The following is a 27,688-nucleotide window of genomic DNA, read 5'->3' on the forward strand; positions in this document are numbered from 1 at the left end:
TAACCTAGCTATTTAAGTGTGGTTATAAAAAGAAAAAATAACCAGCAGCCTCTCCTCTCATTTGTCACGCCACTTTGAGCCTCTCCAGCTATTTCTCTTCATCTCTCATCAATTCAAAGAGATTAGCCATCAATCTCTTGAATTAAGAACACTAGAAATTGTTTCTAGTGTCTTGTTTACATCTCTAATCTCTTAAAAGGCAGAACTTGAATTTCTAATTAATAGAAAAAGCTTTAGAGGCTGTTCAAGGGCTGCCATAGGTGTTCTTGGTGTGGACAAGCTAGAGGGACAACATTTGGTGTCCTGAAGACGAATCTCAAAGGCGCAGACATGCTGCAGTGCATCAAGAGGTTAGTGTAATCGTTCTTGATTTAATCTAGGGTTCTACAATTAATTTGATTAATTTTAAAATCTTAAATGGAAAATACAGATCCAAAAACATATTAAAAGAGTTTTAATATGTTGTTTATCATTGAAATCAAATAGATAAAAACAAATCTTGCATGGTGCATGTGACCCTAGGCGAAATTTTTTTGAATTCAATGGTATAATCTTGTGTTTTTCACGCTTCCGTTCCTTCACATAGGTAAGTGGATCACCTCCATGATCTACTTCTTCATGAGTAGACAACTCTTGTTCTTCTTCATGAAGAAAACCATATCTCACTGGTGGGTGAGATACCCTGGTTGTTCTATGAGGAACAGCTGTAGATGTTTCATCAATGGGTATAGGTTGACTAGATGGATCTATATCCATCTGATCTGTTGGTTGGTTAGAATTCTCTAATTCTAACTCTATTTGCCTTCTTTTGCCTCCTTCTTGAACAAACTATTGTCCAAGAAATGTGGCATCTCTACTTATCACAACCTTTTGTGAAGTAGGTAAATAAAATAATATCCAAAACTATCTTTTGGATATCCAACAAATCGACCTTTTTCTGATTTGGTCTCCAATTTATTAGTGTTCAGCTTTTTGATATAAGCTGGACAACCCCAAATCTTAACATGCTTAAGACTTGGTTTTCTTCCATGCCATATCTCATCAGGTGTGGAAGAAACTGATTTTGATGGAATCCTTTTTAGAATATACAAAGCTGATTCTAATGCAAATCCCCAAAAGAAGATTGGCATATCAGTATAGCTTATCATACAACGTACCATATCCAATAGGGTACGATTTCTCCTTTCAGATACACCATTCAGTTGTGGCATTCCTGGAGGAGTCAGCTGAGAAACAATGCCATGCTCTCTCAAGTATTCATCAAATTCAGTACTCAAATATTCACCTCCACAATCTGATTGAAGAGCTTTAATACTCTTTCCTGTTTGATTTTCTACTTCAGATTTAAATTCTTTAAACTTTTCAAAAGATTCATGTTTGTATTTCATCAAATACAAATACCCAAACCTTGATTTATCATCAGTAAAGGTAATAAAATAATGAAAACCCCCTCTAGCCATTTCTTTAAATGGACCACATACATCACTATGTATTAGCTCTAAAATATTTTCAGCTCTTAGCCCTTGTCCAACAAAGGGTGATCTAGTCATTTTGCCCTGAAGGCAAGATTCATAAGTTGGAGTAGGCTCAGAGCCCAATGAGGATAAAATCCCCATTTTCTCCAGTTTGCCAATCCTATCTTGTGCAACATGACATAACCTTAAGTGCCAAATATATTTTGAACTTGAGTTGGTTTTCACCATGGCATTGCATTCTTTTCGATCACTTGCATTCAATTTGTGTTTGTCATTATTATCCAAATAATAAAAACCATCATTCATATAACCCGAACCAACATATTTATTTCCAAAATAAATATTGCAAACATCATCTGTGAACTAAAATTCATAGCCATTTCTAGTCAAACTAGATATAGAAATGATGTTCTTAAAAGCATCAGGTACATATAAAATATTATCTAAACACAAAACATGTTCAAACGTGTAAAAAGATTTAGATCCTATGGCTAAAGCTTCAACAGTTGAGCCATTGCCAATCCGGACTCTAATATCTTGAGAACGCAAGGTGCTACTATTTGCTAGTTCCTGCATATCATTAGAAATGTGAGAACTGGCACCAGTATCTAAAACCCAAGTTGTAGATGAAATATGAGTATCATTTGAATCTAAATAACAAGATATGGACATACCTTCCGAAGGTGTATCCTTCTTGTCCTTCAAAGAAGCAAGATACTCAGGGCAGTTCCTTTTCCAGTGCCCATCCTTTTGGCAGTGGAAACACTTTCCTTTGCCTCCATCAGCTTCGGTCTTCCCTTTCTGTTTGGCTATTTTCTTGGAAGGACTAGGAATCTGAAGTTTCTTTTTCTTATTGCTCTTCTTCTTGTTGGACTTTCCAGCAAAAGTAGATGCAATTAAAGCTACCTCTTTTCCTTTATTGCCCGGCATATTCTTTTGAGCAATAACCAGCATGTTGAGTAAACCAGCTAAGGTGCATTCCTGTTGAGTCATATGGAAATTTGTCACAAAATTCCCAAAAGACTCAAGATAGGACTGAAGGCTCAAATCCGTCTGTAGTTGGAAATCCATGTTGAAGTCAAGATGTTCCAACTGCTTAATTAGCCGAATCATCTTGTGGACATGATCCCCAATATTCTGTCCCTCATACATCCTCATACGGAATAGCTGTCTAGATATCTCATGCCTAGCATTCCTGCTGTGCTCACCATACAACTCTTGTAGGTGAAGGAGGATCTCACTCGCACTCTGCATGTTTTCATGCTGCTTCTGTAACTCATTACTCATGGAAGCAAGCATGTAACACTTAGCTCTCATATCATGCTCCTTCCACTTGTCCAAAGTTTCATTTTCCTCTTGAGTGGCCTCTGGAGGTGAGAGACTAGGAACATTTGAATCTAGAACATATCCTATATGTTTAAGGTTCAGGACAAGTTTCAAATTTCTTAGCCAATCAGACAGATTAGGTCCTGTCAACCTATTGTGATCAAGTATACTTGCAAGGATATTGAATGGTGGTGACTGTTTTGTGCTCATTTTTATTAGAAAATTAACTGCAGAAAATAACCAGATTAATTAGTAAATGTATCATGTAATTAACCAAAATGATTATGGTCTTTTAATCAAATTGGTCCTCCCACTAACTTAGCGAATCCTACACTTCCAAAGTAGAAAACAGAAATCCTAGTTGGATGGATTTCTAGCGAGTGATTGAATTCTTATAATTCTATTGATCATCCTCAGGTACATCCATTATTGGAATTTCAATAAACTATAAGTGAGCAACTCCTTGCCCATCACATCTCATGTGAGGTTCAATCCTTTACCTAGCCCCTAATGCTCAAAATCTCAGGTACATCCATTATTGACTTATCTTGCATTAGTTAAGTTGATCCCATTGAGCTAGTAATTATGCAAATAATTTTAATGTCCTCAGGTACATCCAATATTGGCCACTAAACCATTTACATATTTACAACATCTCATGCTTAACAATTATTCTTAAGAAAATCTCTTAAATTAATTGCATCTTATGCAACTATTTAAAATTTCTTAAAATAATTGCCCCAATGGAGGGCCTATGTTATAATTACTTTAATTATAGCATTTCCAACTTAATCATTTGTTTGGAAGATTTTATATTCATTCTAATTACTATTAAGGTCTCACTTTGCACATTATCCAATTAGCATGCATATATCATATAATAGCATACATTCCCATACATCTCATGCATTCATGGATAAGCAATAAATATGGTATGATCATGGACTTTCTAACGGATTCAATTCTGAGCCACCAAGAATTGAATCAGGACATTCCTAGGTGCATTTCAATCATTCATTCATTTTACAAGAGTTGCTGAAGGAGTACATAATCAACACTTGATCTTGAATTCCTCCCACTGGTCCCACCAATGCTCTTGACCTCCTTGAACTTCTTGCAATCCAATATTACAATCCTTGGCATACCAAGGCGAATTTACAAGAACTTAAATAAATGAAATTACAACCCAAAAATTATTACAAACTTAATAATACATGCCCAAAATAAATTAAAATAAATTAATTAATTTACAATCCCAAAGAAACATAAAAGAAATAAATCCAATCACATTGGTCTTTTATAGTCCATGATCATCCATCATGCATATCACTATTTAACAATTAAATAAAACATACATACTTAAATTAAATTGAATATCTCATATTCAACTTAAAATTCAGATTTGAATATGATTCAAACAAATTTAAAAATTCAGATTTGAATCACATTCAAACAACTTTAAAAATTCAGATTTGAATCACATTCAAACATTTTTTAAAAAATCATATTTGAATCACATTCAAACATTTTTTAAAAAATCAGATCTGAATTTTATTCAATCAATTTTAAAAAATCAGATTTAAATATGATTCAAACAACTTTAAAAATTCAGATTTGAATCACATTCAAACAACTTTTAAAATTCAGATTTAAATCACATTCAAACAATTTTTAAAATTCTGATTTGAATCATAATTTAATTATGTGATAAAAAATTCTAATTAAACAATTTAATTAGACATAAAATGGATCTTAGATCATACAACAATTGCACATTCACCATCCATTTACCTTTGCACACCATTGTGGTGTATCAACCATGCGCACCATGGTGTTCATCATTTGTGCCGCCACCTTGGCTTTGCAACCAGCAATGAACTTTTGATCTCATTATCAAACACACAATTAAATCATACAAAAATCAATCTAAATGGCAAATATAGTGCCTCTGATACCAATTGAAGGAACGAAAGATTTATTTTTACCATTGAATTCAAAAACACAAGTTTATACCATTGAATTCAAAAATTTTCACCTAGGGCCACATGCATCATGCAAGATTTATTTTTATCTATTTGATTTCAATGATAAACAACATATTAAAACTCTTTTAATATGTTTTTGCATCTGTATTTTCCATTTAAGATTTTAAAATGAATCAGATTAATTTTAGAACCCTAGATTAAATCAAGAACGATTACACTAACCTCTTGATGTACTGCAGCGTGTCTGCGCCTTTGAGATTCATCTTCAAGACACCAGATATTGCCCCTCTAACTTGTCCACACCAAGAACACCTATGGCAGCCCTTGAACAGCTTCTAAAGCTTTTTCTATTAATTAGAAATTCAAGTTCTGCCTTTTAAGAGATTAGAGATGTAAACAGGACACTAGAAACAATTTCTAGTGTTCTTAATTCAAGAGATTGATGGATAATCTCTTTGAATTGATGAGAGATGAAGAAGAAAAGATGAAAAGCCTCAAAGTGGCGTGACAAAGGAGAGGAGTGGCTGCTGGTTGCTTTTCTTTCTCATAACAACACTTATATAGCTAGGTCAACACATTAAACCCTTGCCACATGTCACCCTTTGATTAGCTCTAGGTTTAAGTGACCTAATCACATTGTGCCAAGTGTCAAACCTATATTTAATCTTAATTTTAATCATCTTACATGATTAAAAAGCATTTGGCAAGCTTATGTGTAATCCCATGTGTCACCATCTCATGGTGGCACGTGTCACACTGTGAAATGACCAAAATGCCCCTGTGTCTTAATTTTGAGTTCTTAACCCAAAATAATTATTTTTCTTCTTCTAATTAATTTATATCAAATATAAATTAATTAATTAATCTCTATTAATTAATTTTTATTAATTAAATTCATATTTAAACACTTTAAATATAAATTTAATTTATACTACACATCTAATAATCTAGATTTGGTTTCAAGTCATGCTAGGGACTTTACAATTTACTTGCAAACCAAACCTATTTAATTAATTAATTAAACTCTTTAATTAATTAATTAATTAAATCATATTTAAATAGGTGATAACTTGTGTATGTGTGTGACTTACTAAGCTCATCACTAATTCGCAATGAGACATGATATCAACTCTTAATATCATCAGAACTCTTTCTTACCATAAATGATTTCTCTAAATCATTTTATGAACCTCATAGACCATGGTTAACACCTAGCATAGCATGCCATAGCCACCCAATTAGTAATAAGGTTTACCTTAAATGAACCTATAATCATATGTTAATATGCACTAGAATCTCTCTGTTATAAAATCCCAACTCAAGCTGGAGTCATGGTTTATGTCAAACTCGATTTGCTATGAATATTATGTTCTCTTTTAATTCCAGTTCTTGATTAAAAAGATTTTCTCATCAGAAACTCTTTTCTGAATAATTCTATCTGTCCTGGCCAGGAACTTGAAACATCAAGAACAATTAAATGAACATAGGATTTTATCTTGATTTACTTAGAGGAACAGATTCCATCTTGATCAACACCTACCTCCATATATAACTAGTAGGAGCCAACAGATGCCCATATACCCATACACAGTACAAGTATGAAAGCAGTATCAAACTCAAACTACCTATATACAAGATAACTATGCTATCTCAGGTCTAAAGATTATATGCACTGATATGATTTATGACAAAATATTGACAAGAGTAAACTCCATGTGCTTGTCATAAGTGTCACTGGTTCGGCCTACTTATCATTTATAAGTGCCAATCATGTTTGTTATATGGCATGAGACTCACCATTCCATCTTATTTATATCTCATATAAATAACTTGGGAACAAACATGAATATAATCTTTCTGGATAAGTCATGTCCTTATTATGAAGTATCCTCGATTGTGAACCTATTTATGATACTTTGTGCTAGAAATATTGTCACTCATATTCTTAACAACTTAAGAATAATATTTCTTACAAAATATCAATGGACCTTTTCTATTACACATAAATATATTATGTAAACGGAAAAGTGGAAATGCCTTTTATTAATAAAATATGTACAAGATACATACTAAATGATATGCTCTAGGGTATTCTACTAACAATTCACTTATTCATTATAATGTTTATATGAATTCATAACTCATACAATGTGTTATTATCTTATTTGTAATGGAAACATAAGTCCTAATGGAAACCTCATCCCATTTATACTGTCACACCCTACCCCTCTGTAAGGCATTACATGATCCCGTAGTATACCTAATGAATTACCAACTCCGTCTACTGATAACCCATTAAATACACTACAAGGGATTTTAAAAACTTTTCTTACTTCTTTTACAATGGTGAGCACTATTTACAGGTGTTAAAAACCTTTTTAAACTGAAGTGATAGAACTAACACATTTGAATTATTTGGAATTTCTGTAAAAATTTTGGCAAAGTACCATCTGTATTTTGGATAAAATAGTTCTTCAGAAAACCTGTAAAAAGCACTTCAATATTTTACCAAATCTCAACTCCAATATATTTCTCAACACAACATATTTATCAACTCAAATCCACAGTGATTTTTCAAAGATTGCGATACAAGAAATATAATACAATTTTTACCAACCTAAATAACTCATAATTATTTTACAACTTTAAGGTACAATTTGAATTTACAACTGCTCAAAACCAAAAACAATATGTACATACAGTGGTCATACATTACAGTACAAAATGCAAAATGTGGTATACTCATTATACCCGAAAATCTCTCGCTGGAGGTACTAGCAGCCTAGTCTGCTGCCTTGTCTGTCTGTCTACCTGCGACAGCAATAAAAAGCTATCGCTGAGACAATGTCTCAGTGGTGCACAACATTAACCAAATACAACTTAAATCACAGTTCATAAATCATTTAAATGATGGATATGTAAAATCATAGTTAAATTCAAGACAATGAGTGTCAGAAGGAATTTAACACAATATCACAATAAATCTCAGAGATCAAAACATATTTAACTTCAAAAGAAACAGTGAATGTCAATAAGGATTTAATTCCATTTCACAATCTTATAATATAAATCAATAAATCACACACAGCTTAATCATGTTCAAAAGTTTAATTCGTCCCAAAAGCCGATGGCTAATGAGGTATTCAATTCGTCCCAAAAGTCAATGACTAATGAGGAATAACATAGCTAGCTAGCAAAAATATAAGTACTCATCCAATTCGTCCTCAACAGGCACACACCTCAACACTTCAGCCAGAGAGGGAATTCAATTCGTCCCACTAGACAAGCTAGCGAGGAATACAATCAATATACATGATAGCTGTGGTTTCAAATAATTTCCAATACTTTTCAATCAATAAGTATCCATCAATATCATTCAAACAATTTCTCACAATTTCAAACCATTTACAGTGCTTTTCAAGCAATAAATATCCATTCAAACACATTTCCACAATTTAAAACAATAATGTACAAATAGTCACAATTTATTTCAATTGAAAATAATTCAAAAGAAATAGTTGTTGTGCACAAACCTCTGATAATTGTCTCCTGGTCTGGACTCAGTGTTTCCTTTCCTTTCCCTGAGTCTTTATTAACTGAGAAACACAATTTGAAGTGTTTCAGTACTAAATTAAACTGTCCCTATCGATAATGTTTGACAAATAATTCACTGAAAGCTATTATTTGCTTAATCACCTAATATACCGACCCTCGATGCGTTCTAGGTAAATTAGGTTTTAGTGTCACTAATATATCACATTCGATAGTGTTTTAGGGTTGGTGCACGTTACCAATTTCATTTCCTTGTTTAGTGCATTTTATTGCAAATTGTTGTATTCCGGTATACTAGTTTGACCTAGCCGGACAACCTAGTTCCCTCGGTTTTCGATTTTCGGTCAAAACTACAAACTTGTAGATCTATGTCTTATGGAACGCGGGGAAAAATTTTAGGTCATTCTAAGTTATGTAGACCAAGTTATGGTCATTTTACTATTGCTGGTCAAATGGCATCAAATTAGGTCATTTTAGATCAATTTGGTCAACTTTGGTTCGGCCAGTTTTTGGACCCGAACTTGTGCAAGCTGTTTGACTTGCTTATGGTCATTTCTGGGATTTTGTGTCTTCATAAGACTTGTAGGTATGGGTCTTAACTATTCATGGTTAAAATTTCATGTCAATTGGACTAGTTTTGAGTGAGTTATTGCCTAAAAACTAACTGCTGCCCAAATGGTCAGTTTTCAGGTTTCACTTGCACTTAATCCGAATTGGTCATTTTTTTATGCCACCTTGCAAGCAGAATTTTGGTATGCTTTCTCAATGAAAGTTGGCACATTTAGTGCTTAGTTTCACCTCCAATTGGTCTCATACCAATTGGAGTTACACATTTGAAGTTATGGGCTAAAATGTAGGTTGTCCTTAATTACATTGCACAAACATGTATCAATTACACATTTACCTTACTCTAAGTCCATCTCTCTTACCCATTCTGTTTTGGTACATTACCAAAACCATATACCACCTTAACTTAAAGTCCTTTTGGCAGATTACAAACATCCTTAACACACCAAATAAAACTCTAAATTACAATGTCCAATTACAACCACATATACACATAAACACTACTCATTATCACATACACTTTGCACCACTAATTTATATACATATCCATCAATCCTCAATGTCATAATTCTGCCAATATCTTCATGAATTCATGCATTCATCAAAGAGTCCCAAGGCTGCCGAATTGTTCCACAATGCCAAAGTGTCCTACAATTCATCAATTTCCATTCCAAGTGCACAATCACCATATACATGTGGAATAATTTACTAGAACATTAAATCACCCTAATCCACATAATTTCTCATCAAATATATGTATGAATATTTCATTAAACATACAACTCCATGGCTGTCCAAAATTAATATATCAAGAACTCCTCAAAACTTAAATTTCCTTCACAAAGCAAACACCCATAACATGTATACAAACTTTAACAAAGCAATATTCAAAAATACAAACTTACCTTTGGTTGGGACTTGCTAAACCTTCACTAAACCTCTTGATATTGGTATCTACTTCTTCCTTGTGAAGTGGGGATAAAACTTAATGAAGAAACTTAGGTGATTAGAAGTGAAATGAGGGAATGGATCAAGCTCATGCAAAATGGCTATGGAGTTTTCCATAGCTTTCCATTTCGGCAAGGTTGAGAAAATGAAGGAGATGATGCTTGAGTGGGAGTAATCTGCCCACTTATGCTTTTTTTTAATCCATATTAAAATCCTTAGTGGTCCACTTACTTAATTTAAATCATATAATAAGTTTAATTTCCACTTATTCCACATTAAACTCTTAATTTTTGTTATTTACTTTAAGTACCATCAAATTAATTTTTCATTTTATTTTCTAAGTGTAATATTATTTATTTTTTTATGGACATTTAAGTCAAAAGACAATTCGGGATGTCAAATGACCATAATGCCCCTGTTCGGGTTACATTCCCGATTTTTCGGTAACACTGGGTTTTGTCTGTTTTTCGATTTCTCACTTTTCTTTGTACTAATTATTTAATTTTTCTTTGATATTTCTACTTCAATAATTATTTATTAGAGTCCTAAAAATATTTTCCAGGGTTCCCCGCAGTCTAGGGCTAGTCAACGGTCCACGCCGTAACTTCCTGGTGCGGTCACCCCTCGCTAGGGTTCTCGACTCGCTTAACTTGGCTACATTTCTTTGCTATTATTTTTACTTTGTTTTTCTTGTATTTTCTTTTCTTGTTTTTCATTATTTTATGTTTCCTCACTCATAACGAAGTGTAGTTCTAGGCATCCTAGCTGTCCGGGCAACACTGGTCACCGGAACAGTAGAACGCACTACCGAACATAGGGGTGTTACAATTCTCCCCCCCCCCTTAAATAAATTTCGTCTCGAAATTTTACCTAGCATTAGTCTCTGAACAGCTGTGGGTGCTGTCTCCTCATATCCTCTTCACGTTCCCAAGTAGCTTCCTGGCCTGAATGATGGTTCCACAAAGACTTTAACTGTGTGTATCTGCTTGTTCCTCACCGCTTCACCTCATATGCCAATTTTTATGGGTTCTTCCTCATATGAGAGGTCTGGATTTACCTCAATCTCTTCAATGACAAGACATGAGATGGGTCAAATCTGTACCTCCTTAACACGGACACACGGAATATACTGATTAACCATCCGAGCTCTGGAGGTAATGCCAACCGATATGCCAAAGGACCCACTCTTTCCAGAACCTCATATGGTCAGATGAAACGTGGACTCAGTTACCATTTTCTGCCAAATCTCATAATCCTCTTTCAAGGAGAAACTTTGAGGAATACCTTATCACCCACTGCATATTCAATATCTCTTCTTTTCAGATCAACATAAGACTTCTGACGGTCTGATGCAGCCTTGAGTCTATCTCTAATCAATCTGATCTTTTCCTCATCTGTGAACAATTTACGCCCAATCATCTTCCTTTCACCTACTTCATCCCAACATAAGGGAGTTCTGCACTTTCTGCCATACAATGCTTCATATGGAGGCATCCCAATGCTTGATTGGTAGCTGTTGTTATAAGCAAACTCAATCAAAGGCAAGTGTGTATCCCAACTACCTTCAAATTCAATCACACAAGCCCGTAGCATATCCTCCAATATCTGAATAACCCTCTCGCATCGCCATCCGTCTGCGGGCGAATCTTTGTCTTTGAAGTTCAATCTAGTTCCTAGGGCTCTCTGAAGATTACCCAGAATCTAGAAGTGAACATAGGATCTGTCGAGACACAATTGATACTGGCACTCCATGCAATTTTACAATCTCATATATGTACAATCTGGCCAATCTTTCTAGGCTATAGTCCATCCGAACTGGCAAAAAGTGAGCAGACTTGGTCAATCTGTCAACTATAACCCATACTGCATCATGACTACTCTGTGTCCTTGGAAGTCCTGTAACAAAATCCATAGTTATTCGTTCCCATTTCCACTGCATCGACAAAGGATGTAACAAACTAGCTAGAACTTGATGTTCTGCCTTTACTTGCTGACAAGTTAGGCATTTGGAAACAAACTCAGCTATATCCCTCTTCATGCCCATCCACCAGTAATGCTCTTTCAGCCCTCTGTACATTTTAGTTCCACCAGGGTGCATAGCAAATGGAGACTCATGTGCTTCCTTCATAATGATCTGTCTCAATTCCATATCACTAGGAACGCACATTCTGCCCTGATGTAGCAATAAACCATCATCTCTCACAAAGAATTCAGGTTTCTTGCCCTGCTGGACTTCTTTCCGTAGCTTCTGATATTTTTAATCACTCTGAGCAGCCATTTTGATCTGATCAATCAACACTAGCTGTACATGCCATGCAACTACTGTTTGTCCCTCATCATCAATCTCTAAACTGGCATGCTGTGCTTTCAATTGATATACCATGGACAAAGGAGAAACTCTGAGACTTGCCATAGTCTTGCGACTTAAGGCATCAGCTACCACATTTGCTTTCCCTGGCTGATAGTCTATTAAGCAATCATAATCTTTGATGAGTTCTAACCATCTCCTCTGCCTCAAATTTAATTCCTTCTGGGTGCCTAAGTACTTCAAGCTCTTGTGATCCATATAAATGTAGCATTTCTCCCCATACAAATAGTGTCTCTAGATCTTCAGAGCAAAAACAATAACTGCTAGCTCCAGATCATGTGTTGGGTAGTTCCTCTCATGCGGTTTCAGCTGGCGTGATGCATAAACAATGACATTCCGATCTTGCATCAATACACAGCCTAGCCCATTGTGAGAAGCATCACTATAAACTGTGTATTCTTTACCCGGTGTAGGTAAAGTGAGGACTGGAGCTTCAGTCAAACACCTCTTCAACTCATCAAAACTTTACTGACATTTATCTGTCCACTGAAATTTCACATCTTTCCGAAGAAGCTTAGTCAGTGGAGAAGATAACATAGAAAATCCCTTCACAAACCGACGATAATATCCAGCTAGACCCAGAAAACTGCGAATTTCTGTGATGTTCCTGGGTGGCTTCCAATTAAGGATAGCTTCTACCTTGCTGGAATCTACCTTGATCCCTTCAGCTGACACAACATGTCCCAAAAAGGAGATTTCTTTCAGCCAAAATTCACATTTCGACAATTTGGCGTATAGCTATTTCTCCCTTAAAGTCTGCAGTACAATCCGCAGATGTCTGTCATGCTCCTCTGCATTCCTTGAATATATCAAAATGTCATGAATAAACACACCACAAATTGATCAAGATATGGTCTGAAGATAGTGTTCATCAGATCCATAATAGCAACTGGAGCATTTGTTAACCCGAATGGCATTACTAGAAACTCATAGTGTCCAAACCGAGTTTTGAAAGCAGTTTTTGGAATACTCTGCTCTTGCACCTTCAACTGATAATAACCAGATCGCAAATCAATTTTGGAGAATACAGCTGCACCCTTCAACTGATCAAATAGATCATCAATGCTAGGCAATGGATATCTGTTCTTTATTGTCACCTTATTCAACTGTCGGTAATCTATACATAAGCGGAGAGTACCATCCTTCTTCTTAACAAACAACACTGGTGCTCCCCAAGGTAACACACTAGGGCGGATGAAGCCCTTTTCAAGTAGTTCTTGCAATTGTATCTTCAACTCCTTCAACTCTGCTGGTGCCATTCTGTATGGCGTTATGGAGATTGGATCCACACCAGGTATAACATTAATTTCAAACTGCACTTCTCTTTCTGGAGGTAATCCTGGAAATTCATCAGGAAACACATCTGGAAAGTCATATACTGTAGGGATGTCCTTCAATGTTGAACTCCCCACTTGGGTGTCCACCACATGTGCCAAGTAGGCTTCACACCCCTTTCTGATCATTTTTCTGGCTAGTGCAGTCGAAATGACGTTTGATGGCAATAACTGCCTCTCCCCATGTATTACCACATCATTGTACTGAGGAAGACCAAAAGTGACTGTCTTCAGCCTACAGTCAATCATGGCATGATGCCTAGCTAACCAATCCATGCCCAAGATGATATCATAATCTCTGAAGGGCATTTCAATGAAATCAGAAAGGAAAGTGTGTCCTTGGATCACCAAAGGACAATCTCTATACATTCTATTAACCCTGACCTCCTGTCCTAGCGGACTTGTTACTAGCACCTCAAAGTCCATTTTTGTACATGGAACAACAATGCAATCAATGATGCTAGCACTCACATAAGAATGGGTAGAACCCGGATCAAATAACACAAACACATTCTGATTAAAAGTTGAGAAGGTACCAGCCACAACATCAGATGTCTCGGCCTCTTCCCTTTGTCTCATTGCATACATTCTGATTAGAGCCTTTGTCTTGCTCGATTGTTTCATCAGGCCGTGGCTGCACGGTGGGCTACCTCTACCCTGCCTCTACCTATCCGGGTGGTTGTGAACTTACGGTGACAGGGCTGCAATCGACCCTTCTGCAGTAGTAGGAGGTGGTCCAACTCTGCGACTACTGGTGCAGTCCTTGGCAAAGTGTCCTGTGCCTCCACAGTTATAACAGGCTCCAATAGCCTTGTAGCAGATCCCACCATGATTTCTTCCACATGTCTCACATTGGCGGGGAGGATAGGAACCTCTGGTACTCTGCTGACCAGATAGGGGAGGCTTCTGTCCTGAATATCTTCCCCTACCAGATTTCTTACCACCTCTGCTGTGTCCCCCATAGTTCTTCCTCTTTCCAGTAGGGCCACTAGAACTCTGTTCTACAGATTTTCCCTCTTTCTCTGTCTTCTCTGATTTCTTTCTCTCAGGAGCAGCTTCAGACTCAATTCTTTCTAACTCTAGAGCTTGAGAAATAAGTTCAGAGAAGTTAGTGTGTTTGAAGCCGACTACTTATAATCTGATACTGGGCTTCAAGCCAGTTTCAAACCTCTTGCATCTCTCCCTGCTGGTAGAAAGTAAACTCACTGCATAATGGCTCAGACGGGAAAATTCTCTTTCATACTCAGCCACTGATCTGTTCCCTTGTTTCAGACTTAGGAATTCTTGTAACTTCTGGTCTACATAAGCATCAGGGACATATTTCTGTCTGAATTCCCTGAGAAAGTCATTCCATGTTAGCACTGCAGGTTCTACCAGACTGTGGGGAATGGTTTTCCACCAGTCATAAGCATCCCCCTGTAGCAAAGATACTGAGTATTCAAATCTGAGCTCCTCCGTGCAATGTAATTTCTTGAATACCCTATCCATCCTCTCTAACCATTGTTCAGCTTCTAGAGGATCTACTGTCCCCTTAAACTCTGTAGCCCCATAATTCATCAATTTGTCATACTGCCTAGTAGGAGATTGTGGTTGTACTACTGGTGTCTGTATTGGGACTTGAGTAGGCACATTACCAGCCATTTATTGGAATATTGCAGCCATCTGCTGAGCGAACTGAGCAGGAAACTGTGGTACTGCAGGGGCTGGTGCTGCTGAACCACTGACATTTTATAGGCTTGGGGCATCCCCTTGCACCTCAGCCTCAATAGATTGATCGACTGAATGATTACCCTCTTCAGTAGTCAATGCGAGGATTTTAGATCTCCTGAACAGATAACACAAGGAGATTTCTTCCCGTTAGTGCATATTTATAATGTAATGTACTGTATGTATCAAACAATGATGTTGAGCAGTTGTACTATGAAGAAAGAATATTCAAATAACAGGTGAAAACAGAATTTAAAAACTAGCTCTGATACCACTAAAACATGTCACACCCTACCCCTCTGTATGGCATAACATGATCCCGTAGTATACCTAATGAATTACCAACTCCGTTTACTGATAACCCATTAAATACACTACAAGGGATTTTAAAAACTTTTCTTACTTCTTTTATAGTGGTGAGCACTATTTACAGGTGTTAAAAACCTTTTTGAACTGAAGTGATAGAACTAACACATTTGAATTATTTGGAATTTCTGTAAAAATTTTGGCAGAGTGCCATCTGTATTTTGGATAAAACAGTTCTTCAGAAAACCTGTAAAAAGCACTTCAATATTTTTCCAAATCTCAACTCCAATATATTTCTCAACACAACATATTTATCAACTCAAATCCACAGTGATTTTTCAAAGATTGCGATACATGAAAAATAATACAATTTTTACCAACCAAAATAACTTATAATTATTTTACAACTTCAAGGTACAATTTGAATTTACAACTGCTCAAAACCAAAAACAATATGTACATACAGTGGTCATACATTACAGTACAAAATGCAAAATGTGGTATACTCATTATACCCGAAAATCTCTCGCTGGAGGTACTAGCAGCCTAGTCTGCTGCCCTGTCTGTCTGTCTACCTGCAACAGCAATAAAAAGCTATCGCTGAGACAATGTCTCAGTGGTGCATAACATTAACCAAATACAACTTAAATCACAGTTCATAAATCATTTAAATGATGGATATGTAAAATCATAGTTAAATTCAAGACAATGAGTGTCAGAAGGAATTTAACACAATATCACAATAAATCTCAGAGATCAAAACATATTTAACTTCAAAAGAAACAGTGAATGTCAATAAGGATTTAATTCCATTTCACAATCTCATAATACAAATCAATAAATCACACACAGCTTAATCATGTTCAAAAGTTCAATTCGTCCCAAAAGCCGATGGCTAATGAGGTATTCAATTCGTCCCAAAAGTCAATGACTAATGAGGAATAACATAGCTAGCTAACAAAAATATGAGTACTCATCCAATTCGTCCTCAACAGGCACACACCTCAACACTTCAGCCAGAGAGGGAATTCAATTCGTCCCACTAGACAAGCTAGCGAGGAATACAATCAATATACATGATAGCTGTGGTTTCAAATAATTTCCAATACTTTTCAATCAATAAGTATCCATCAATATCATTCAAACAATTTCTCACAATTTCAAACCATTTACAGTGCTTTTCAAGCAATAAATATCCATTCAAACACATTTCCACAATTTAAAACAATAATGTACAAATAGTCACAATTTATTTCAATTGAAAATAATTCAAAAGAAATAGTTGTTGTGCACAAACCTCTGATAATTGTCTCCTGGTCTGGACTCAGTGTTTCCTTTCCTTTCCCTGAGTCTTTACTAACTGAAAAACACAATTTGAAGTGTTTCAGTACTAAATTAAACTGTCTCTATCAATAATGTTTGACAAATAATTCACTGAAAGCTATTATTTGCTTAATCACCTAATATACCGACCCTCGATGCGTTCTAGGTAAATTAGGTTTTAGTGTCACTAATATGTCACATTCGATAGTGTTTTAGGGTTGGTACACGTTACCAATTTCATTTCCTTGTTTAGTGCATTTTATTGCAAATTGTTGTATTCCGGTATACTAGTTTGACCTAGCCGGACGACCTAGTTCCCTCGGTTTTCGATTTTCGGTCAAAACTAGAAACTTGTAGATCTATGTCTTATGGAACGCGGGGCAAAATTTTAGGTCATTCTGAGTTATGTAGACCAAGTTATGGTCATTTTACTATTGCTGGTCAAATGGCATCAAATTAGGTCATTTTAGGTCAATTTGGTCAACTTTGGTTCGGCCAGTTTTTGGACCCGAACTTGTGCAAGCTGTTTGGCTTGCTTATGGTCATTTCTGGGCTTTTGTGTCTTCATAAGACTTGTAGGTATGGGTCTTAAATATTCATGGTTAAAATTTCAGGTCAATTGGACTTGTTTTGAGTGAGTTATGGCCTAAACACTAACTGCTGCCCAAATGGTCAGTTTTCAGGTTTCACTTGCACTTAATCCGAATTGGTCATTTTTTTATGCCACCTTGCAAGCAGAATTTTGGCATGCTTTCTCAATGAAAGTTGGCAAATTTTGTGCCTAGTTTCACCTCCAATTGGCCTCATACCAATTGGAGTTACACATTTAAAGTTATTGGCTAAAATGTAGGCTGTCCTTAATTACATTGCACAAACATGTATCAATTACACATTTACCTTACTCTAAGTCCATCTGTCTTACCCATTCTGTTTTGGTACATTACCAAAACCATATACCACCTTAACTTAAAGTCATTTTGGGCAGATTACAAACATCCTTAACACACCAAATAAAACTCTAATTTACAAAGTCCAATTACAACCACATATACTCATAAACACTACTCATTATCACATACACTTTACACCACTAATTTATATACATATCTATCAATCCTCAATGTCATAATTCTGCCAATATCTTCATGAATTCACGCATTCATCAAAGAGTCCCAAGGCTACCGAATTGTTCCACAATGCCAAAGTGTCCTACAATTCATCAATTTCCATTCCAAGTGCACAATCACCATATACATGTGGAATAATTTACTAGGACGTTAAATCACCCTAATCCACATAATTTCTCATCAAATATATGTATGAATATTTCATTAAACATACAACTCCATGGCTGTCCAAAATTAATATATCAAGAACTCCTGAAAACTTAAAATTTCCTTCACAAAGCAAACACCCATAACATGTATACAAACTTTAACAAAGCAATATTCAAAAATACAAACTTACCTTTGGTTGGGACTTGCTAAACCTTCACTAAACCTCTTGATATTGGTATCTACTTCTTCCTTGTGAAGTGGGGATAAAACTTAATGAAGAAACTTAGGTGATTAGAAGTGAAATGAGGGAATGGATCAAGCTCATGCAAAATGGCTATGGAGTTTTCCCTAGCTTTCCATTTCGGCAAGGTTGAGAAAATGAAGGAGATGATGCTTGAGTGGGAGTAATCTGCCCACTTATGCTTTTTTTTAATCCATATTAAAATCCATAGTGGTCCACTTAATTTAAATCATATAATAAGTTTAATTTCCACTTATTCCACATTAAACTCTTAATTTTTGTTATTTACTTTAAGTACCACCAAATTAATTTTTCATTTTATTTTCTAAGTGTAATATTATTTATTTTTTTTATGGACATTTAGGTCAAAAGACAATTCGGGATGTCAAATGACCATAATGCCCCTGTTCGGGTTACATTCCCGATTTTTCAAAGAACAGGGTTACATGCTTTTCGATTTCTCACTTTTCTTTGTACTAATTATTTAATTTTTCTTTGATATTTTTAATGATATTTCTACTTCAATAATTATTTATTGGAGTCCTAAAAATATTTTCCAGAGTTCCCCACAGTCCAGGGCTAGTCAACGGTCCACGCCGTAACTTCCCGGTGCGGTCACCCATTGCTAGGGTTCTCGACTCGCTTAACTTGGCTACATTTCTTTGCTATTATTTTTCCTTTGTTTTTCTTGTATTTTCTTTTCTTGTTTTTCATTATTTTATGTTTCCTCACTCATAACGAAGTGTAGTTCTAGGCATCCTAGCTGTCCGGACAACACTGGTCACCGGAACAGTAGAACGCACTACCGAACATAGGGGTGTTACATATACTCAACAATCCATTTAGGTTAATTTCACTTCATATATCAAGTGGTATTACTTATATTTTATTAAACCTACTAGTGATGGGAATGTAAATCTTAACTATATATTCACATAACTTAAATATTCATTAAGTCATTTAGGTGAATTACTATTCCTATTCCAAGTAATCCATGAACATTTCATGGATTCCAAATTTCATACCTTAATTTTCTCTACCAATTTAGTTCTTACACTTTGTATCTTTGTATTACTATTCATATTACTATTCACTCAAATTATTGACTTTTTTAATACATAATAAATTTATTAAACCTAAGTTCACCAAGATACCACATTTTGCATTTTATTTTTATTGGCATTTATTTCCAATACCCTTTCAAAGCTTATTTTATGTTATTCAAAATTTTCAGATTTCATACCCTAAGTTTATTGTTCCATTGGTCATTGTTACAGTGGAAATTTGGCAAAATTTTCTTCATCAAAGTTGTTCCTTTATGTGTCTTCTTTAATTTCCTTTTTGAATCACTCTAATTGGAGTTTTGTAGCTCAAGTTATGGTCATTTTACCATAACTGACCAGATTTGTAACACTCCTATTTACATAGCCTGGTAAATTTCACTGTTCTGGTGACCGGTATCGGTCCGGACAATTAAGAGGATTAGAACTATGTTTAAGACACCTAGTTAAGCCCTGAACACAAATAATTAGTAATTGTCAATTAGTTAAGTATAAATAAGAAAAAATAGAACATAAGAAGTTAAATGAGCCGAGAGTCACAGCGATGGGTGACCTTCTCGGGAAGTGACTGCGAGGTCAGTCTAAGCTCAAATTTCGAACAGGAAAATGTGACGCCGCGGTCCTCAGGACTATTATGAACATAGTGGAAAAGAGAAAATCACAAAAAAGAACTGTTAAGCCGGTCAAATAATTAGGTCAGGGATCTGGAAGAAATATTGAATTATTTGCAACCCGGGTTGAACTGGCGAGGGGCAATTTGGTCAATTAACCCTAGAGTTGACTCCTAATCTAATTGTCAAATAAAATCAGAGAAAAGAAAATTTTGGGATCAAAAATTAAATTAAAGAACTAATGAAAAAATAAATTAAAAAAAAATGAAAATGAAAAAGGCAAAAAGAGATGACATCATGCATGACATCATGCATGATGCCATAATTATTATAATTAAAATTTATTTAATTTAAATTTGTGGTCTTACTAACTCATAAAAGAAAAGAAAACAAAAAAAAGGGGGACTTCATCTTCCATTGCCGTCTCTCTCTCTTCCAAGTTCTCTCTCAAATTTTCCTCCATAAAAGCTTTTTTTTAAGCTTTCTAAACATTAAATTCCACCATAAATTCTTTAATTTTCTTGAAGAAAAATTATAAGCAAATCTTGGAAAGAAGGTTAAAGGAGAAAGAAAAAAGAAAAAGTTGAGGGAATTGAAGATTGAAAAGCTTCATTTAAGGTTAGTAGCTAAATTTGGAATTTATAGTTTAATTATTGTATTTATAGCTTAACTAACTTAGAACTATGCTTAAAATGAAAATAAATTAATTGTTGGAGGATTAAAGGAAAATTCAGCCAGCTAGGGTTTTGATGTGTGTGCATGAATTTTATTGAATTCAAAGTGAAGGTAAGCTTACATGAGTATAGAAGTAATGCTAGTATGCTTGAAATTAGTTAAATGCATCAAATAGGTGAACTAGGGTTTGGCACCTAGGGTTTAGAAGACAAAATTTGGAGAAATGGTAAAATGATGTGTTTGACCTAGTTTGAAGTGAGAAATGGTCATTTGTGACCAAATGAAGTGTGTTTGAAGTGTTTGAATTGAGGTTAAATTTGGATTCAATGTGGTCCTACTGCAAGGTCCATTTGAGGGACCAAAACTAAAAATTTACAAGTCCAATTGGTATGAGACCAATTGGGAATGAAAATAGACACAAAATGACACAATTTTCATTTAGGAATCATGCCCAAAAAGTGACCAAAACCTAGTGAACAAATTGACCAAATTCGGAAATTCTCAGTTTGACCTATACAAATTGACCTGTCTGTTCATTTGGCCATAACTTGAGCTAGGCAGGTCTAAATGACCTCATATTTTACCAGTTAACAGATGAGATATAGACCTAAAACTTTTATGAAGAACACAAATCCAAATTATGCCCTAAACTAAGTCATTTGGCCACCCAAAGTTGGTGACCTAAAACTGCCAGAACCAGTTTGGTGCCCAGAAATCTAGATTAAGTCCAATCCGGCAGCCATGATTCAAATGGCTATAACTTGAGCTACAAAACTCCAAATGGAGTGATTAAAAAAGGAGAATAAAGTTAAGACAATAGGGAACATTTTCTATGAAGAAAGTTTTGCCAAATTCTAATAGAAAAATGACCAATGGAACAGTGCAACATAAGACATCAAAACTGAAAATTTACAAATTTGCCTAAAAGACTTAGAATTTGAGTAAACAACCAAAACCAACAAATTTAGTTACCAAAATGTGGTATGTGAGTGAAGTTGGAATTCCCATACCTATTAAGCCTTAGAAAGTCAACAAATTGACTTGAATAGTATCATGAATAGTAACCCCGAAATACAAATTTTAAAGAACTTCAAGTTTAGCATATTAAAGCTTGGTATAAGCATATTTGAATTTATTTTTGGAGTTATGATAAATGGTGATACTGAAACACTGTAAAACTATGTGTTTCAGTTGAAAAGAACACCAGGAAAGAACCCGAGGAATCGAGTCTAGGCCAACAGGCGACTCGCTTAAGGTTTGTGCACAACTAACTATTTTGTTACTTTTCACTTCTAAATTGATTTGAACAAGTTTATTTTATGATTTATAATTTTGTTGCGTTGAGAATTTTAATTTTTTGAATGAAATTGTATAAATTAAATGTAAATTTTCTTATGCATTTAAGGATTTATTGCATGGTTTTGAGGATTATAAATTTTAAGTTTGATGTGTTGCCAACCTTGAGCATGAATTTATGATGATTAAATATGTTGATGATTTGTAAATACTTTGTAAATAGAAATTGTTTTGAATATGATTTGAAACCACAATTGACATGGCAAAATTTGTTGTGAATTCTCATTAGCTTGTCTAGTGAGATATCTCCTCCACTAGATGGGGCGAGTTCCTTCCTCTCTGGCTTACCAGTTGGGGAAGAGTTTGAATGAGTACTCATATATACTAGCTAGCCTTTGTTTCTCTCTTTTAGCCTCGGTTATTGGGAGAGTGTGAAATGTCGTGGTGTACAACACGACATCTATTTGAATTTTGGTTCATGGGTTCAACTGTGTGAATTATTGGCAACGCCCTTTAAATTATGTATAGTTTGATAAATTGTGGTTGAAATAAATAATTTGTCAGTGATTCAAAATATTTTTGTATTGTTTTGGAATTTAAAAGAAATGTAAATAAATAGTTACTTTTTGATCAAAGTGTTATTCAAATGAATAATTTGCATGAATGAAAATATTAATTTCTGAATGTCATAGATTTTGAAGAATTTAGAAATTTTAAATTTTTATTCATTATGAATTGTTAAGAATAATTTGTATTAAGTTTTAAATTATTAGTTTGTGCACCACTGAGTTCACCACTCAGCGATAACTTTGTATGCTGTCGCAGGTGAAAGAAAATATAAAGAAGCTGAGCAAGATTACTGAAAGACATAGCGAGACTATCTTCGGGTATATCATTGGTATACCCTTGTACATTAGATTTTGATGTAATTCTGTAATTATATGTATAAAATTTCCTTTGAGCAGTTCTACCAACTCTTTTGTAATATATTTTTGGATTGTAATGAAATACAAATTATTATGAGATTATCTTGAGATTTTACGTACTTATAAAGTTTTGCACTACTAAATTTGTAATGATCCCATGAATGTAAATATTAATTTTGTTACCTTAATGAGATATTTCAATGTTTGATTTAATTTAAACTGTGTATTAAGTTGCTTGTGCTGATTTGGGAAATGAAATTGAATAATGGAGTTGTGATTGAGAAAAATATTAGGAGTGTCTTTATTTTCAGGTTTTGAAGAACTGTTTTCTCAAAATACAGACGGCACTCTGTCTAAATTTTTGTAAAAATTATGGAGATTTTAAATATCTAAAAATTTGATTTATGTTTGGACTTTAGATAAAGGTTTTAATATCTGAAAAAAATTTTACCCACCAATTTAAAAATGAACGAAAATTGTTTCAAAATTCCTTGTAGTATATTTATTGGGTTACCGGTAGGCGAAGTACGGTAATTCATTAGGTGTACTACGGGAGCATGTTACATCTTACGAAGAGTAGGGTGGTAACATGTTTTAGTGGTATCAGAGCAAAGGTTTTAAAGTAAATTTTGAACTGTGAATTTGAAATATTTTTCGATAAGTACAACTGCTCGAATGTTTGATACATATAGTACATTTACATCATAAATATGAACTAACGGGGAGAAATCTCCTTGTGTTGGTTGTAAAAAAAAAAACAAAAAAAAAATCCTGTGAATAGTGTTAGTAGTATGCCCTAGAGCATATCATTTAGTATGTATCTTGTACATAATTTTATTAATAAAAGGCATTTCCACTTTTCCGTTTACATAATATATTTATGTGTAATAGAAAAGGTCCATTGATATTTTGTTAGAAATATTATTCTTAAGTTGTTAAGAATATGAGTGACAATATTTCTAGCACAAAGTATCATAAATAGGTTCACAATCGAGGATACTTCATAATAAGGACATGACTTATCCAGAAAGATTGTATTCATGTTTGTTCCCAAGTTATTTATATGAGATATAAATAAGATGGAATGGTGAGTCTCATGCCATATAACAAACATGATAGGCACTTATAAATGATAAGTAGGCCGAACCAGTGACACTTATGACAAGCACATGGAGTTTACTCTTGTCAATGTTTTGTCATAAATCATATCAGTGCATATAATATTTAGACCAGAGATAGCACGGTTATCTTGTATATAGGTAGTTTGAGTTTGATACTGCTTTCATACTTGTACTATGTACGAGTATATGGGCATCTGTTGGCTCCTACTAGTTATATATGGAGGTAGGTGTTGATCAAGATGGAATCTGTTCCTATAAGTAAATAGAGATAAAATCCTATGTTCATTTAATTATTCTTGATGTTTCAAGTTCCTGGCCAGGACAGATAGAATTATTCAGAAAAGAGTTTCTGATGAGAAAATCTTTTTAATCAAGAACTGGAATTAAAAGAGAACATAATATTCATAGCAAATGGAGTTTGACATAAACCATGACTCCAGCTTGAGTTGGGATTTTATAACAGAGAGATTCTAGTGCATGGTAACATATGATTATAGGTTCATTTAAGGTAAACCTTATTACTAATTGGGTGGCCATGGCATGCTATGCTAGGTGTTAACCATGGTATATGAGGTTCATAAAATGATTTAGAGAAATCATTTATGGTAAGAAAGAGTTCTGATGATATTAAGAGTTGATATCATGTCTCATTGCGAATTAGTGATGAGCCTAGTAAGTCACACACATACACAAGTTATCACCTATTTAAATATGATTTAATTAATTAATTAAAGAGTTTAATTAATTAATTAAATAGCTTTGGTTTGCAATTAAATTGCAAAGTCCCTAGCATGACTTGAAACCAAATCTAGATTATTGGATGTGTAGTATAAATTAAATTTATATTTAAAGTGTTTAAATATGAATTTAATTAATGATAAATTAATTAATAGAGATTAATTAATTAATTTATATTTGATATAAATTAATTAGAAGAAGAAAAATAATTATTTTGGGTTAAGAACTCAAAATTAAGACACAGGGGCATTTTGGTCATTTCACAGTGTGACACGTGGCACCATGAGATGGTGACACATGGGATTACACATAAGCTTGCCAAATGTTTTTTAATCATGTAAGATGATTAAAATCAAGATTAAATATAGGTTTGACACTTGGCACAATGTGATTGGGTCACTTAAACCTAGAGCTAATCAAAGGGTGACGTGTGGCAAAGGTTTAATGTGTCAACCTAGCTATTTAAGTGTGGTTATGAAAAGAAAAATAACCAGCAGCCACTCCTCTCCTTTGTCACGCCACTTTGAGGCTTTTCATCTATTCTTCTTCATCTCTCATCAATTCAAAGAGATTAGCCATCAATCTCTTGAATTAAGAACACTAGAAATTATTTCTAGTGTCCTGTTTATATCTCTAATCTCTTAAAAGGCAGAACTTGAATTTCTAATTAATAGAAAAGGCTTTAGAAGCTGTTCAAGGGCTGCCATATTGTTCTTGGTGTGGACAAGCTAGAGGGACAACATCTGATGTCCTGAAGACGAATCTCAAAGGCGCAGACACGCTGCAGTGTATCAAAAGATTAGTGTAATCGTTTTGATTTAATCTAGGGTTCTAAAATTAATCTGATTAATTTTAAAATCTTAAATGGCAAATACAGATCCAAAAACATATTAAAAGAGTTTTAATATATTGTTTATCATTGAAATCAAATAGATAAAAATAAATCTTGCATGATGCATGTGACCCTAGGTGAAAATTTTTGAATTCAATGGTATAAACTTGTGTTTTTCACGCTTCCGTTCCTTCAATTGGTATCACAGCCACTATATTTGCCATTTAGATTATTGATTATATGATTTAATTGTGTGATTTGATCATGAGATTATTGATCCATTGCTGGTTGCAATGGATGTGAGGCGGCACACATGGTGAAGCCACCATTGGTGGCGGCAACAATGGTTCTTCAAGGTGGCGCAAGGTTTGCTTTTTAATTTATAATTGTTGTATGATCTAAAAAGTTCATCCTATGTCTAATTAAAGTGTTTACTTAGTAGTTTTAATCACACAATTAAATCATGATTCAAATCAGAATTTTAAAAAATTGTTTGAATGTGATTCAAATTTGAATTTTAAAAGTTGTTTGAATGTGATTCAAATCTGAATTTTTAAAGTTGTTTGAATCATATTTAAATCTGATTTTTTAAAGTTGATTGAATAATATTCAGATCTGATTTTTTAAAAAAATGTTTGAATGTGATTCAAATCTGATTTTTTTAAAAATGTTTGAATGTGATTCAAATCTGAATTTTTAAAGTTATTTGAATGTGATTCAAATCTGAATTTTAAATTTTTAAATTTATTTGAATCATATTCAAATCTGGATTTTTAATTTGAATATGAGATATTCAATTTAATTTAAGTATGTATGTTTTATTTAATTGTTAAATAGTGATATGCATGATGGATGATCATGGACTATAAAAGACCAATGTGATTGGATTTATTTCTTTTATGTTTCTTTGGGATTGTAAATTTATTTTAATTTATTTTGGGCATGTATTATTAAGTTTGTAATAATTTTTGGGTTGTAATTTTATTTATTTATGTTCTTGTAAATTCGCCTTGGTATGCCAAGGATTACTATGTAATATTGGATTGCAAGAAGTTCAAGGAGGTCAAGAGCATTGGTGGGACCAGTGGGAGGAATTCAAGATCAAGTGTTGATTATGTACTCCTTCAGCAACTCTTGTAAAATGAATGAATGAATGAATGAAATGCACCTAGGAATGCCCTGATTCAATTCTTGGTGGCTCAGAATTGAATCCCGTAGAAAGTCCATGATCATACCATTTTTCTTGCTTATCCATAAATGCATGAGATGTATGGGAATGTATGCTATTATATGATATATGCATGCTAATTGGACAATGTGCAAAGTGAGACCTTAATAGTAATTAAAATGACCATAAAATCTTCCAAACAAATGATTAAGTTGGAAATGCTATAATTAAAGTAATTATAACATAGGCCCTCCATTGGGGCAATTATTTTAAGAAATTTTAAATAGTTGCATAAGATGCAATTAATTTAAGAGATTTTCTTAAGAATAATTATTAAGCATGAGATGTTGTAAATATGTAAATGGTTTAATGGCCAATATTGGATGTACCTGAGGACATTAAAATTATTTGCATAATTACTGGCTCAATGGGATCAACTTAACTAATGCAAGATAAGTCAATAATGGATGTACCTGAGATTTTGAGCATTAGGGGCTAGGTAAAGGATTGAACCTCACATGAGATGTGATAGGCAAGGAGTTGCTCACTTATAGTTTATTGTAATTCCAATAATGGATGTACCAGAGGATGATCAATAGAATTATAAGAATTCAATCACCCACTAGAAATCCATCCAACTAGGATTTCCGTTTTCTACTTTGGAAGTGTAGGATTCGCTAAGTTAGTGGGAGGACCAATTTGATTAAAAGACCACAATCATTTTGGTTAATTACATGATACATTTACTAATTAATTTGGTTATTTTCTGCAGTTAATTTTTTGATAAAAATGAGCACTGAACAACCACCACCCCTATTTGCATAGCCTGGTATATTTCATTATTCCGGTGA

Source organism: Hevea brasiliensis, chromosome 3 (assembly GCF_030052815.1).
Source record: "Hevea brasiliensis isolate MT/VB/25A 57/8 chromosome 3, ASM3005281v1, whole genome shotgun sequence".
Taxonomy (NCBI): domain Eukaryota; kingdom Viridiplantae; phylum Streptophyta; class Magnoliopsida; order Malpighiales; family Euphorbiaceae; genus Hevea; species Hevea brasiliensis.